Raw genomic sequence first — 15,901 nt, 5'->3', positions numbered from 1 at the left:
ATAGGGAAAGGTAGCCAGGTATGGTGATACACATTTTAATATGAGCATTCAGAAGGCCAAAGCAGAAAGATTACAGAGGGTTAAGGTTAATTTGGGCCTACATAGTGAGATCCTATCTCAAAAAAAAAAACACCAACCAACCAATCAAGCAATAGAAGAAAGGGTATCGGTATAGACAGGATTGCAGAGTTGTAACCTTGATGCACACCTGTACTAGAAGCAGGCCACCACAGAAGTAACTATGGCTACAAGGGAAATAATGATTGAACTGCCTGTCCATCACTAGTAGAAGAGAATTGAAGAGACACTTAGAATTGATCAGGGAAAGTTGTTGAGACAGGGGTCTCATGTAACTCAGACTAGATTTGGATTCTATCTACCTAAAGGCCTGCTTTAAACTCCTAATCCTCCTCCTAACTTCCAAGTGCTGGGGTAACAGGTTTGTGCCACTAAATTGAAGGAGAAGTTGTGTTTTATTTAAGCAACCTAGGCAATCATGTGGAGATTAGGAGTGGAGTGATATAAAGTAACACTCCAGTTTCCTTCTCAGGAGGTTTGTCAGTTTCATTACCTCATTTCTTCTTTTACAAGGGAACCTGGAGCACTCAGACCTGCATGCAAAGTGAGGGTTGTGTTGTAGGATGAGTTGTTCTGGGGAGACGTGATCATCGCTGTAGCTTCAGTACTGGGCCCACTAGATGCTCAAGAATAAGATGAGTTAGTTCCGTGTGCAGCTCTGGAGGCGCCTTCCATACTGAAACCTACTCCTCAGGTTCTCAACCAAGTCAACCCTTTTCTCACAGAGACTGAAACACAGAGTAGAGCCAGAACCAACCCAACTCCGACTTCTTTTTGTTTGTTTGTTTGTTTTTGTTTGTTTTTTTTTTGTTGCTGTTGTTTTTTCGAGACAGGATTTCTCTGTATAGCCCTGGCTGTCCTGGAACTCACTCTGTAGACCAGGCTGGCCTCAAACTCAGATATCACCTGCCTCTGCCTCCCAGAATGCTGGGATTACAGGCGTGCGCCACCACCACCCGGCCCAACTCAGACTTCTAAGCAGGAAGACACGTGGCTTGATCTGATGATGGCTGTTTAAAAACCATAAGAAGGTGCTTGAAATCCGAACAAGGTAAAACTGGGTTGAAATGCTCTCTTACAGTGATTGGGAAGCTGGACTGCACACATTGCATTTAGAGCAACCAACTCTTGGGGTGTGTATGTGTGCTTTTGTTAAAGACATAAATTGTTTATTTTTCTGTAGTTCTTGAAGTAAATGCTGAAAAAAAAGTTTAATGCCTGGCCTATAAATCCAAGGCCATTCTGGGATGCTGAGTGAGACCCTTTCATTAAACAAAGCAATAAACCAAAAGTCAAAAGAAAAACAAACTGAAGAGTTGCTAGCTAAAGCCAAGGTAGGTATGGTCCGAGATAAAGAGGTCGTCCCTGGCATGGTTCTCTGCAGTCTATTCTTCCCATTGTGAACAGATGCATTAAAAACTTGCAGTGATCCCCATATCCCACCCGTGGCCACACCCCCAGATGGACTCTAGTCTGCTCCCTCACTGGCTGTGTAACATAGGCAGTGTGTATCCTCTGGACCAGATTGCCCTCATCCATTTGATAATGGTACCCACCTTACTGATCCTGCTGTCACAGAGTGAGCACTTAGTAACTGTCACCTGTACTTATAACCCCTAGTACATTACACTTCAACCATGCTAATCTTTCTGCTCCCCAACTTTCACATACTTATGCCTACATTTCTCGGTGCAGTGTCTGGGTGTGCAAACCTTCTAGCACTCCCCCTTCTCTTAGTGTTCTATTTGCAGTGAAGAGGCACCATGACCACGACAACTCTTAGAAAGGAAAGCATCTAAGAGGGCTGGCTTACAGTTTCTGCATCAGCTTCTGCTTCCTGACCTGCTTGAGTTCTAGTCCTGACTTCCTTTTGTGATGAACAGCAATGCAGAACTGTGAGCTGAATAAACCCTTTCCTCCCCAACTTGCTTCTTGGTCATGATGTTTGTGCAGGAATAGAAACCCTGACTAAGACAAATTGGTACTGGGAGTAGGGTATTCCTGTGACAACCTGACCATGTTTTGGGGAGGACTGTGGAAGGACTTTGGAACTTTGGGCTAGATGATCCATTCAGTATTAAGAGCTCTGTGGAATGTTCTGTAGGAGCTTGGAAGATAATGTTGAGAACATTGCAGAAGATGGAGGCCTGACTTGTGAAATTTCAGAGGGAAGATTACAAACTTATCAGGGCCATGTTTCGATTGTGAAGATTCTGTGGCTTTGGTTAGCTGGGGCTGAAGAATCAGCTGTGATTAACAAGATACAAGAACCACTAAATCGAATCTTTGTGTTACTGGGACTATTGATGCTGGTTAGCTGGAGCTAAAAAATTAGCGGTGATTAAGAAGAAACCAGCATCACTGAGGTGAAATCTTCTGGGAAGTGTTTTCTGAGAGCACAGAGACTGTGTTCCAGAGATAGCCACAGTTGTATTTTGTGCTGTGGCTGGACTTGGTACTGTGTAAGAATAACCCAGGTGGTACTGGTTTTGAAGGCATGAAGGGGTCATGAAGAACAGCTGAGGCTCTTGGCATAGTGAGAGGCCACGGAAGGCCATTGGTGAAGGTGCAGCCTCAGTTGCAACTGATGGCCCAGGACTTGAAGGGGTCATGCATAGTAGCAGAGGCTTGTCACCATGAAGAGAGCCTATGAGAGGCTATTGGTGAAGCCTAATTACAGTGGAAGATAGCAGTATTTTGAAGATGCCAGTACCATGAGATGACCACCAAGAACAGCAGCAGCAGTGGAGTACAGGCAGCTGGAGCCTAGAAGACAAGCTGTGTGCTACAAAGGGCAGAGCTGGAGAAGTGACCCAAGCCCTTGGAGGAGCCCGGAAGATCATGAGTTGAATCCCAGACATTGAACCATTGGAGTTTGAGTTTTGCTTTTGGTTGTGACTGTGCCCTGTTAGGTTTTCCTCTTGAAGGAAGAAGGTATTTTAGTGGAGCCCACAGTTAAGAGACTTTGAATTTTTAAAAGACTTTGAATTTTAAAGATATTGGACATTTTAAAGGGATTGAACTTTTAATATGTGAAGACTGTGGGACTTTTAAAGAAATTTAGATCTTGGGGATGAATAAGAAAGTAAGGGTTGAGGCTTAATAGTGATGTGTTTGTGTGTCGAGTTGACAAGGGGTCAATTGTACTGGCTGGTTTTGTGTGTCAACTTGACACAGGTTGGAGTTATCACAGAGAAAGGAGCTTCAGTTGGGGAAATGCCTCCATGAGATCCAGCTGTGGGACATTTTCTCAATTAGTGATCAAGGGGGGAGGGCCCTTGTGGGTGGTGCCATCTCTGGGCTGGTAATCTTGGGTTCTATAAGAGAGCAGGCTGAGCAAGCCAAGGAAAGTAAGCCAGTAAGAAACATCCCTCCATGGCTTCTGCATCAGCTCCTGCTTCCTGACCTGCTTGAGTTCCAGTCCTGACTTCCTTTAGTGATGAACTGCAACTCGGAAGTGTAAGTTGAATAAACCCTTTCCTCCCCAACTTGCTTCTTGGTCATGATGTTTGTGCAGGAATAGAAACCCTGACTAAGACAGGGAGACACTGGGACTAGTTTGGGTTTTTGACACTCCCAATGACACACTTCCTTCAAAAGGGCCACGCCTCTCAATCCTTCTCAAGTAGTGCCATTCCCAGATGGCCGCTAGCACTGGGCATTCAGCTAAGGTGAGCCCAAGAGAGGCATGCTTGCTTTATGTCATTTAGTAGTTCAGACTTAGACTTAATTCTTTAAACATTTTTATTGATTCTTTGTGCGTATCACATCATGCACCCCAGTCCCGATCATCTCCCCATCCCTTCATATTCACCCTTCACCTTTGCAATGCCCCCTCAAATAAAACACACACACCAAAACAAATGAAAAGACCAACCAAAAACAAAGCCTAGAAAACATGTCATCATGGAAGCTGGAGTGTGTCACAGTGTGTCCCACAGCAGAACCCTCTGTTCACACATCTTCACTTGCAGATGTTCATTGCCGAGTCATTGGTCTGGTTCGAGATCTCTGGCTTCTGTGACACCATCAATATTGGATCCTTATCAGGACTCCTCTTCGTTATCCTGCTGTCCTGTGTCATGGAGATCCTGTAGCTTTGGAACAGCAAGAGTAGTCCTTTCACGTGTCCCAACCATTTATAAATTATATAGATTTGAGGTGTGTCAGTTCAGAGCCCTGGGTGTGGGCCTGGGTGGTACCTGAGCTACTCGGCTGCTGGCTCTCTCTTATCCCCACTATCAGGGTGAACTCTCCAGTGTCGCTCCCGTTAGGACACCCAATGGATCAGCTCTCCTGCTTTCATACCCTTGGACTGACTCGGCCATACCCGTGCCTCCAGAGCCAGCTCCACCGTGCTGTCCAGTCAAGGCTCGGGCTCACTCTCCCAAGTGCTACAGCCTGTGTGGGGCTGGGCCAGCTCTCCTGTTCTTCCACCCTCGGGGCTGGCTCACCAGGGCTGGCTTCCTCATTAGGGCCAGCTCCACTGTGTTGGCCAGGTGAGGTGCAGGGCCCACTCTCCCTAGTGCTACAGCCATTGGTGAGGGAGAGCGGCAGGGCTAGCTCTCTCACTCTCATGTCCCCGGGGCCAGCTCTCCTGAGTGCTACTGGTGGTGATAGATGGAGCCAGCTCTCCAGAGCACTGCATAAGGCAGAGCCAGTCATGCCTAACCCCTAGACATCCACGTGGTCTTCAGTAGCTGCCATGACCAGAGACATCCCCATGGTCTCTAGTAGTAATATGAGCTATGGACATCGACACCAACCCCTGACGCTGTGTAGCCATGGACTCAGACTCAGGCATGGTTCCTGGGTCTGGGACCTCACCATGGCCCCGTGTAACAGGGCTGGCCACTCATGGGCTGCTCCTCTCCACCCTCGAGTCTCCAGTTCCATCTTTCTTCATAATGCTCAAGCTGATCCACTTCTCTTTCTCCCCCCATCTGTCCACCACATACTCACACATTGTGGTGGCTCCCACTGCAGGCTGACCAAGCACAGGGAGGCCCCTGGGTGATCTCCTCCATCTGTGCTGTGTAGCACGGCAGCATGCAGGTGTCTAAGGCTCTCCTGTGCCTTGCGGTCTGCAGGTCTCTGTCTCACTTCCTCCTCCAGCTCTGTGCTGCCTTTGATTTGATTTTTATGAGTCCTGGGTATGAGACAGCTTTGGCCACCAAGCCAGGCATCAAGCTAGCATGAGCAAAGGACTGCCGTCTGCTCTGTCCCCGACTGACAGAAGAACATCGCCTACAAGGTGGCTCTCTGCCCACTGTCAGGGGTGTCAGACTTAAACTTAAGTGAGCGCCTGTGGCTGTCTGATGGACAGCAGAGCACCATTCCAGCCACCACTGGACTTTCTAGACCTCATAACACCAACTCCTCTCTGAGCCCATTGTTTGTTGATGCACTCTGTCCACCCTAGCTGAGGTGAAGCCAAAAGAAGTGTGTGTGTGTGTGTGTGTGTGTGTGTTGGCAGGAGTCAGGTCTTACCCTTACTGCTCACGGCTGTGTCTCCTGGGACTGGAATAGTGTCTGGGTCTTTGTCAATAAACAAATGAATGCACCTGTTGAAGCACTTTAGAAAATCAAAGTACATCTTAAGATGTTTTCATCTTACATATTTATAGTTAGAGAGCCCACAGAGGAGTTTTGCTTTGTATAATTGGCTGGGTTTGTGTGTCAACTTGACACAAGCTGGAGTTAGCACAGAGAAAGGAGCCTCCATTGAGGAAATGCCGCCATGAGATCCAGCTGTGGGGCATTTTCTCAATTAGTGATCAAGGGGAGAGTGCTCCTTGTGGGTGGTGCCATCCCTGGGCTGGTAGTCCTGGGTTCTATAAGAGAGCAAGCTGAGCATGCAGGGGAAGCAAGCCAGTAAGAAACATCCCTTATGGCCTCTGCATCAGCTCCTGCTTCCTGACCTGCTTGAGTTCCTGTCCTGACTTCCTTTGGTGATGAACAGCAACGTGGAAATGTAAACTAAACAAACCCTTTCTACCCAACTTGCTTCTTGGTCATGATGTTTTGTACTAGACAACAATAATCTCTCTCTCTCTCTCTCTCTCTCTCTCTCTCACACACACACACACACACACACACACACACACACACACACACAAGCCAGTCATTTGAGAGTATTTGAAATTCTTGTGAGGTGAGATGTCCCAGCCGTAGAGGTGCTTGTTACCAAGTCTGACTGAAAACCTAATTTTAATCTCTGGGACTCACATAGTAGAAGAAGAGAACTGACCTCCACCCCTTTGGGGAATCGAACAAGTCTTTTACCAGGACCGCAGATCAGATATTTTCATTACAATTCATAGCAAAATTACGGTTATGAAGTAGCAACAAAATAATTTTCCACTTGGGGAGGTCACCACCCCATGAGGAACTGTATTAAAGGGTCACAGTGTTAGGAAGGGTGAGACGCTCTGGACTGGAGCAAGTTACCCTCTGACCTCCACACATGCGCTGTGCCACCTGAGCGTCTCATTCCTATACACGAGTTATATGGAAACTTTGTATTTCCCTGCTTATGAATGCATTTTGTTTTTTACTTCTCCTAATAAGACTCCACATTTTGCAAACAGCTCGTCCTACCTACCTCCTTTCTACATCTTAAAGGCCTGGCCACAGTTCTATTTCTAGGTAACTCTAGGCAGCCCATCTTCTGATTGAGGCAAAACACACCTAAGAGCTCAGACCACAAAGAGCAGCTGCCTTCACTGGTCTCAGCCCATTTATCTGCTGCCCAGAGAATTCAGCAATGGGTGTGGCCAGCGTCAGGTTCAAGGCCTCTGAAGTGCGTGGGCAGCCATCCCTGTGACTACCACAGTGACATGATTATTCCTAACGGAGTATTGTGGAAACTAAGAAACAAGGCGGCTCTCCTTCCTGTGGAACAGCGAAGCGGAGTTCCTAAGGAAGACAAGGCTGGCGCACCATGGAGGGCTGGGACCTGCTGATCCCAGGCCACAGGGGATGAATGGGTTTTAGAGGGGGCTTGGTATGATCTGACCCTCTGTCTTTATGACATGTTTTGGGTTTGGGTCTGCTGAGAGTAGTCAGTGACCAAAGCAGCCCCACCAGGCAGGATCTCTCTCTCTCTCTCTCTCTCTCTCTCTCTCTCTCTCTCTCTCTCTCTCTCCACAGAATCCGTGCAGAATGCAGCAACACCAGAGCAGGGCTTGCTGGCCATCAGAGCTATCTGCACTGCTCTACTGTAGATGTTGTGTTTGCAAACCCAAATCGTGTTGCTGTGCCCAGCTGTTCTGGGCCTAAGCTGATAGGTCATTGGTGCAGACCTGTTGAGATTCTTTGTAAGACTCCTTCATGGTCAATGTGCTTGACTTTCTTGTCAACATTCCACTTCCTGTGTACCTGCCTCACCTCTATTCACAGGCTTTCCCCACAACATCAAACCAGAGACTGGGATCCTGGAAATGTTGAAGTAGTGGAGGGTCTTGGCTTCAGAAATTGGTCTATTGCCATGGTGAGGTTGTCTGAGAAGAGGGAAGTGTGTGAGGATGTGTAGCCCTTCTAGGTGTGTCCAACCTGCAGCCCAGAGGCCACAGGCAGCCAAAGATAGCTAAGATGTGACCCAGTATAAAACTTAACCTTATATAAATCACGAGCTTTTTCTTTGGTAACACAGTTATAGTGGGTTTGGATGTAAACTTTGTAGATGACAATGTCATGCTGTGAGTGAACACCCTTGCTGGATTTCTCTCCTTGGGGGCCAGTGGCATGGTCCTTGCCTAATCTAGAAAGGTTATATCTCTTTCCTGAAGGATTTATCAGGACCATTGTGCCCACTCTGATTCTGTCTACAGACAAGAGCACGATATAAGTTCTTCAGCCGCTGGTACCCAGGCCACGTTCTACAGCCTTCGTCCAGATTCTACCCTGTCCCTCAGGTACTTTTAAAGAAAAACCTGAAGATGGGGATCTCTAGGGTGCCTGGCTTCTCAGAGCCACAGGAAATGCCTCCTATGTCTCAGGCACCTGTTGTCTCCCTGGTGAGTCACCCGGGGCAAGCCTGTCTGACAAGGACTGTAGGTGCCATGGCCAAAGACAAAATCCTGTTTGCCCATCAGCCCTGGAGCCTGGGCCTGAAACTACTTAAAGTGAACAGAGACTCCCTCCGTGACCCTGTCACCCATTTCTCTGGCACATTCTGCTCACCACTACAGTCTGGTTTTACACCCTGTGGCTTTTGTACTTATTCTAGTTTTTGCAGACACTTCCTAGTTTGCCCATGTCTTCTTCGAAGCAATAATCTGACTTTGTGAATGCATGACTTGAGGAAGGAGTCTCTGGGGCTTCCCTCACTGCCCAGTAGACTGACATGGGAAGGGATATTCCGCATAACCTCTTCTGGTAAAATGAGCCCTGACTTCAATAGCAATGAAGAAGACTTGAGCCATGGAGCACTGGTCACTAAGGCCTCTCCTGCCATTCCTGGAGAGGCTTTCGGGTTGAGAGGACACTGGGTCCCCCTGAGGGAAGTTCGATAAGGGATCCCGGATGGCAGACCCACTGGGCTCTTTTAAGGCAAGTAGACCATCTCAGGCTGACTGTGTGTCCCCATGCCCCGTGCTTACCTGCCATCATTGTGTCCTATCCCTAAGGGCTGATCTAAGAACTGAGCCCTGATAATATGCCATTTCACAGTAGGGAAACTGAGGCGCAGAGAACGTGAAAGGATTTGGCTAAGACCACTCTGGCTGAAGCAGCAGAAGCAGCCCTCACAACTCTGGTGGGGCGGCCCCGAGGCTGTGCTTTATGAGCATGCTGTCACTTTTCCCTGGCCGTTGTCCTCCAAAGGCTCCCCTCCTGGCCACCCTGCATTGGGAGCTAGAGGACGCCACAGACACCTCAGGGCACTCCCCCAATGTCTTCTGTGTGTACCTGAGAGTAATCCATTTCCCTCCTCCACAGTCACGAGGCTCAGCTCACTCCCCTGATGTAATGTTTCTTCCTGTGGATTCGGAGAGATGGTTCCTGACTGGATCCATTTGTTCAGCACAGGAGAATCCTGTTGGGGGAAAGATTATCAAAATATTTGCCATCTTCACAGGGAATGTTTGCAGTTGCTGCTGGAGCCCTGCTGGATGTGTGAGGCGCTGTCGTTCCTCCTGGCTTCTGTCTGCATCCGCCTGCTGGGGTTGGGGGGAGTGAAGACTATATTTAACCCATAGGTGGAAGCTATATTTAGCCTCTGAGCCCATTAGGGATGCTCAAGTGCAGTGCAGGTGTCTGCCACTGGCACATCCAGGTGAATGTGCACTTAGGAATTGTCTACTTCGAAGAGTTAGGTGAGAGCAAACTCTGAGTGTGCTAATTAGCATCTTGCTGGAGTCTTAGGTTCTCTGAGACCCCAGATGCAGAAAAGACATTTCTACTGGCTCTGACCTTGGCCTGAGATTGTATCCTAGCCTGTAAAATGGACAGGGGGCGGCAGAAGAGATGACCCTCGAATGTCCCTTAATTCTAGCTAATTCCCTTAATGGCAGGGAAGTATCTAGAAACCGGGTTGTCCAAATTTCTTCCCTTCCCAAGGGATGAAAAACCCCTTATGAGTTTCACTTTCCTTCTATGTGTTTGTGAATAGGTACGCATGTGTATGTTGTGTGTGTTCATGTGTCTCTGTATGTGTAGTGTGTATTTGTGTGTAGTATGTGCCTGTGCGTATGTGTCTGAGTCTATGTGTGTCTGTATGTTTGTGTGTACTGTGTGTGTAGTTTGTATATGTGTAGTGTGTCTGTGTTTATGCATGTGTGTATGCCTATGAGTATAGTTTCTGTATGTATATTTGCCTGTGTGTATGTGTCTGTGTGTAGTGTGTCTGTATGTATGTAGTATCTGTATATGTAGTATGTCTGTGTGTGTATGTCTGTGTCTATGTGTGTGTATTTATGTGTGCATGTGGTATGTATGTAGTTTGTGTATTTGTCTGTGTTTATGTGTGTATGTATGTGTAATTTGTGTATGTATATTTGCCTGTGTGTATATGTGTCTGTGTATAGTGTGTCTGTGTGTGTATGTCTGTATCTATGTGTATGTACGTATGTGTGTATGTAGTATATGTGTAGTTTGTGAGTATATGTATGTGTGTATGTGGTGTGTTTGTAGTTTGTGTGTGTATTTGTCTGTGTCTATGTGTATATGTATGTGTGTGTAGTGTGTATGTAGTTTGTATATGTATTTGTGTGTTTATGTGTCTGTGTATGCATGTAGTGTGTCTGTGTATGTGTCTATGTGTATAGTGTCTGTGTGTAAAGTGTGTCTGTGTGTGTGTAAGTGTAGTGTGGTGTGGTGTGTAATGTCTCTGAGGTAGTGCTTGACTATGATTCAACAGCACTCAGTGAACATGGGCTGTAATCTTGCCCCTTCCCACTCTCACATTTTATGGCCTACAGTGTAGATCTTGGCTGTCGATCTCACAGGGATGATGCTTTGTTTGAACAATGGACTGAGAAATTGGCTGGAGGAAAAGAAGATTCTTCCGGGGATTAAAAAGGGGAGAGGAGGGCTAGGAATCACTGAGGCCCATAAGTCGTCTATTCGAGAGCATCTTCTGCCGGCCCTTCTGAGCCTCCCACGTCACATCCTTAGTGCAGTAACATCACCTGCATGGAAGGCCCCGAGGAAAAGGGAGAGGCAGGGAGTCTAATTTTCTACCGAGCCTATCTTCCCTGAAGATGGCCTGAAATGATCTTCAGGGTGGGGAGAGATAGCAGGAAGAGTGGCTTCAGTTACTCAGGGGGACTCCACAGATGTTTTCTGCTCCTTTAAACTATGGTGTGTTTCTTTCTTCCAGAGAAGGTGTTTTGCATGTGACACAGTATGACTGAAAAACAAACAAATCAGCCAGAAACCATGTCCGAGCGCGTCAACTTGGGATTTCAGATAGAAATTCCCTACGGCTCAAACTGGTCAAGGATGTTTCTCCACAGCAAGGTTCAGTGTCTTCCTCTGCAGAACAGAGAGTGAGACTTCCTCTCAGGGGTGTCCTGGGACTGAGGATCCCTCCGTACAGCACAGCCCAGGCCTCCCTGTCATGCTGCACTGGAGACGGCGCTTTCTTTCCCCACCTGCATTCTGTACCACACAAAAGGCAGGGAACAGGGATTCCTCCTGTTGGATGCTGTTCTCTTTCAGAGCCAGGCTGTAATCTTCCTAGAGGTTTCGGGCAGGTTAGAACCTGTGGGCTGTCATCAACAGTGGAGGCTGCTGAAGAGAAGCTATAAATAGGAAAGAACAGGAGGGAGAAAACTCAATGGTTCCCTCTCACCTGGTCTTCTGCCACAAAGTGCCAGCTCTTTGGCTAACGTCTTGGCTTAGGGAACAGACAACAGGGGCAGTCAGTGGCAGGCTGAGGATGATGCTTCTTATCCAAGGCATCTTCCACCTTGTTCAGCAAAGGGGGAGCCCCAGTTGCTCCCTTGGCCGGGCACCCTCGTCCAGTCAGCAGCACTCATGATTACTGGACAATAATCATGCTTCCCACTCTATACTAATCGATCACACTGTTCTTGAGCTGTCTGTCCTGAATCCATTGCTCCCGCCCCATCCCCCACCCCTCACCCCATGCCTTTCCTATCTGCAGGGTCAGCTTTATAGTTGGCAAAGATGGCTCAACATTGTTTGTTTCCAAGCCTGCTCTTGAAGTGGCTGATGACCCGTTCCAGGGGTCTGGCCTCTGTAGGCCACAGAATGTAACTCAGTAGCTCAATAAGATCTTTCTGACATCAGCCAAGACTCCAGACCAGGTAAAGGTCTACTTGGTCTCCCACAGGAAGACATTTACGAGAGTTCCCTCTCTCACCCAGAGACTGAAGACAGCATCTCCTCGATTATAGGTAGAAGCTATAACCCAGAGTCATGGAGGTGCTGCTACCCACCCTGGGCTGTTCATCTTTTCACTGAGAAGAGCTTTGTAGGTGGTTTGTAACTTGTCCTCATGAAGCCCTGTTCTGATGCCTGGGGATTCTCAAGGTAGGTGGCTAAGCAGATTACTGTCCATCCCCCCCCCACACAAACTGTTCCTCCACGGATGGTGACCTGTCTCCTGGGGCACAGGGTGGTCCAAGAATGTGGCATTTGTGTGATTCTATCTCTTTCCCCTTTTGAAGCTCACAGTTCCTGTCAGAGTATCTGGACCACCTGTTTAGACGTGAATGATTTGAAGCCAAGTTTCTGGTAGCTTTGCCAATAACCAGGAGGGCCACTCCCCCGAGGAACATAGCCGGAGCTGGACTGATTCCTGGGTGGTCCTAAGGCTTCACTGTGAGAGGCCCAGGGAGGGGGTGGTTGGTGTCAGACACCATCTTCCTAGGAGCAAGGAGGAGCCAGCTCTAGACACTGATAACAACCAGGACTGGGGGAAGATAAAACAATGAAAAAAATCCACTGACGCTCAGTTCCTGCTGAATTCACCTTTAGAACCAGTCATTGAAGGTAGTTACAAAACACATTTGAGGATTACAAACTTAGGTAGATAAAGCCAGAGAAGGACTGGTGTGTGTGTGTGTGTGTGTGTGTGTGTGTGTGTGTGTGTGATGCCAGAGTGAGGGAGAGGAATAGAAGAAACAACGACTCCTAGGACAACAACTGCTGAGTTTAAGGGGCCACTCTAAGGTGTTTGAGTTTCAGTCTGTGTGCACAAGAAGCACTTGAAGAGTTTTACCAAGTAGGGAGGTAGAAACTGGGCCTGCTCCTTAGAAACATCGCTGAGGTGACCGAATAAAAGATAGACTGAAGACAGGCAGGACAGGAGAGGAGACTAGCTGGGAAGCTGCGAACCACCTAGGCAAGAGAGGATGAACGCTTGTCCTGGAAGAGATATAAGAGTAAAGGAAGAGGCCCAGCTTCTGAGGACGAATTAGGGGTAAAAATACTCAGGCCTTCAGTGAACAATTTAAGGGAGGAGACAGTGGTTGTGTTGGGGACTGGAGGGTATATGTACGTAGGGAGGTGTTTTTGTTTGTGAGTGTGTGTGTGTGTGTGTTTGTATGTGTGTGTGTGTGTGTATGCATGTGTAGGCAAAGGGGATGGAGTAGATGCATGTAGGTCAGGGGCGCTGATGGTGCTGATGGTGCTGATGGTGCTGATGGTGCTGTTGGTGCTGGTGGTGGTGGTGGTGCTGCTGGTGGTGGTGGTGGTGGTTATGGTGGCAGTGGTGTGTGTGTGTGTGTGTTTGAACACAGAGATGGAGTGAAGGCAGGATTTAGAGAAATGAGGAGGATCCATCCTGGAATAGGGAAACACAACTAGTTTTGGGCTTAAGTTGTGCCAATCTTGAACTGTCTGTGCCATAATCAACATTTCCCAGATCATTTGAATATTAAAAACCAAACCCCAGAAAGCAATTTTCATTAACGTTACAGATATGCATGTGGTGACCAGAGACAGTGGGCCAAGTTCAGGACCAGACATGCTCACTTGCAAAAGGGTTGGGGAAAAAGGACCCACAAGGCAACCAAAGTGGAAACTCTTGAGTCTCCTGAGGAACTAGTGTCTCAGAGGTCACAAGACAAGAAGATTCACAAGGGAGGAACTGAGTAGCAGTGTTCAGTGAAGCGGACAGACCAGGTGGGCCAGTTCTGCACTGCAGAAGTAACTCACCAAGGGCGATTCTATGGGGCTGAAAGTCTCAGGGCCTTTATCAGACAAAAAAAGACAAGAAAGAGAAACAGTAAGCAGAGGGAGACTATGACTAAAGCAAGACACCCAGGGTACAGGAAGCCTGCCAGCATACATGGCTGATCTTGGCCAGCTAGTCGAGGAGGAGAAATCATAGACACAGAAGGGGTGGGGGGAGGCTGATAGGGTGAGGTAGGACATAGGTAGATACATTGACGTACAACATCAGGAGTGAGGCCTGGTGCTCTGAGGTGGGAGGATCCTGTGGGAAGGATAACTGTGCTGCTGGGTCTACTGTGGGGGAAAATAGGATGAAGAGTTGAAGGCCTGCTGGACTCAACTTCTAGATAAAGTAGGGATCAGCTAAGGTTGTAGATCTTGGATTTGTGATAGATTAAGCTTGCAGGATTGGGAAGCATCTCTGATGGTCTTAAAGTTCTGGAGAAGATGAAGGAATCTGAGGCTGTTGGAGAAATATAGCAGAAGGATCTGGATGAACTCAGACTGGCGAAAAAGACTACTAGCTCATATGATCAACCATGAGTTCCAAATGCCCAGGAAAGGAAGAAGGAAGCTCAGGAAGGGACTGACAGACCATGAAGATGCTTGTGCACAGAGGAACAGCATGTAGGGGTGAGGGAATGTGAATGTTGAAAAGGGGAGGCCACATAGGCAAAAGGAGGTGATTATAATGTGATGTCAGAGCCAGGTGATAGCAAGGTCCAGGTGCGGCCATGGGAAAGGAACACAGACATAGGGCGCTAGAGTTGGGAGTGAGTTTATGCTAAGGCTGGAGCTTTGGGAGATGTCCTTACAGGCTGGGAGGAGATGCCTTTGAAGACTACAGTCACCTCCAGGTGCAAGAGTAGTAGCATTTATTCATTGGGTAGCAACAGATCAGTCCATTAGTCCACAAATGTGGGATCTCGTCAAATGCAGGGTCTGCAGCCGGATCTCTCATTTTAGATATCTAGGACAGGAGCCTGGGAATCTGCATATTCGAGCTCCCCATTGGCTCACATGACCAGGCCAGTCGGGACGATTGGGCTGGGCAGAAGAATGGATGGAGATGGGTGCAAGTATAGGGAGAGGAGAACAGGAGAGGTATGGCTAGGTTAGACAGGGCATCCATGCCCTCAGGATGGGATGACAGAGGTAAGAAGCACTCTGGGGTCACGATTAGGCTATCACTGGGCTCTAATGATGACGGAGACACTGTCAGCCCCTGGAGAATTCTGCTGTGAAAAAAATAGCCAGTTCAATTGCTTGGTACTCTCAAGGGGCGGGCTGCTTATGTGCCTTTGAACAGGTAAGGGTTGAGTTATGTGTGGCTTTGGGTCCTTTATTGTCTGAGGAGCTGTCTCACACGTGAGTAAGGTAGTTTAATACTTGGTCAAACTCCATTCCCACTTTTTCCTTGAACACCTCCTTTCTCTGTGCCCTCACACTCCTGGTTCCCATGAACAAATGGTCAGTACCCACTGTCTCAGGGGTTAAGTACCCATTGCCACGGTCTTCGGTCTTGTCTTTTAGACTCATGAGAAAGTTTCAGGAATCTAGACCCGGCACTAGACTTGACACTTGTGTGGAGTGGACAGTGATCAGGGATGTGTGACGTGCATGCACCGAGGAAACCCCGTCTGCTCCTGTACTCTCCACATATACCCCTTACCTAAATCCCAGCGCTGAAACAACCGAGCATGGGCGGGATAGACCTGAATTGGAGCATCTGTGTCTGATCTGCGATCTAACCCATACTGTTCAGACATACATGTTCTCAGAGCTTCCGTTCTCTCATCCATTAGACAGAGACAATGCTACCCAGATCAAGCTGTCTCAGGGGCTCAGGAGGGAAAGCACAGGGGATGCCTGTAACCTGTGCTGAATCAACAGGCTGAGCCATGATCCTGGAGTCAGCATTGTCTAAACTCTACACTGGGAGCCTGGAATAAATGGGGCAGAAAGGAGGTAGGAGAGGTTAGGAGCTGCCGTCGAATTCTTTCCCCAGGGTTAGCACACTCACAGCCTCCATGTCCTCAGAGGCCCCTTACCTGTCCTGTGTTTTGATTTTGTAAGCACTGTGGTAATGGTGTATTTTTATACAGAGTCCTTCAAGGTCAGAGACCGCTTTGCACACAGGCAGACACATGACTAAGTTTTCTGAGTCGGATACTCA

The 15,901-nt window shown here is 48.0% G+C and overlaps 1 long non-coding RNA gene and 1 other non-coding gene across 2 annotated transcripts; both read right to left on the bottom strand.

Annotated features, from left to right (window-relative positions):
* Positions 1 to 3,804: 3,804 nt before the first annotated feature.
* LOC127682102 (uncharacterized) lies at positions 3,805 to 5,538 on the bottom strand. Its single transcript, XR_007977349.1, has 2 exons — positions 5,041 to 5,538; positions 3,805 to 4,175 (listed from the first exon to the last, which is right to left on the bottom strand). It is a non-coding gene; the product is annotated as an uncharacterized LOC127682102 (long non-coding RNA).
* LOC127683893 (small nucleolar RNA SNORA48) lies at positions 5,219 to 5,359 on the bottom strand. The gene has a single exon (XR_007977677.1). It is a non-coding gene; the product is annotated as a small nucleolar RNA SNORA48 (small nucleolar RNA).
* Positions 5,539 to 15,901: the final 10,363 nt, after the last annotated feature.

This window comes from Apodemus sylvaticus, chromosome 4 (genome assembly GCF_947179515.1).
Source record: "Apodemus sylvaticus chromosome 4, mApoSyl1.1, whole genome shotgun sequence".
In the NCBI taxonomy this organism is placed as follows: Eukaryota; Metazoa; Chordata; class Mammalia; order Rodentia; family Muridae; genus Apodemus; species Apodemus sylvaticus.
This window is presented reverse-complemented; position numbering and strand designations above follow the sequence as displayed.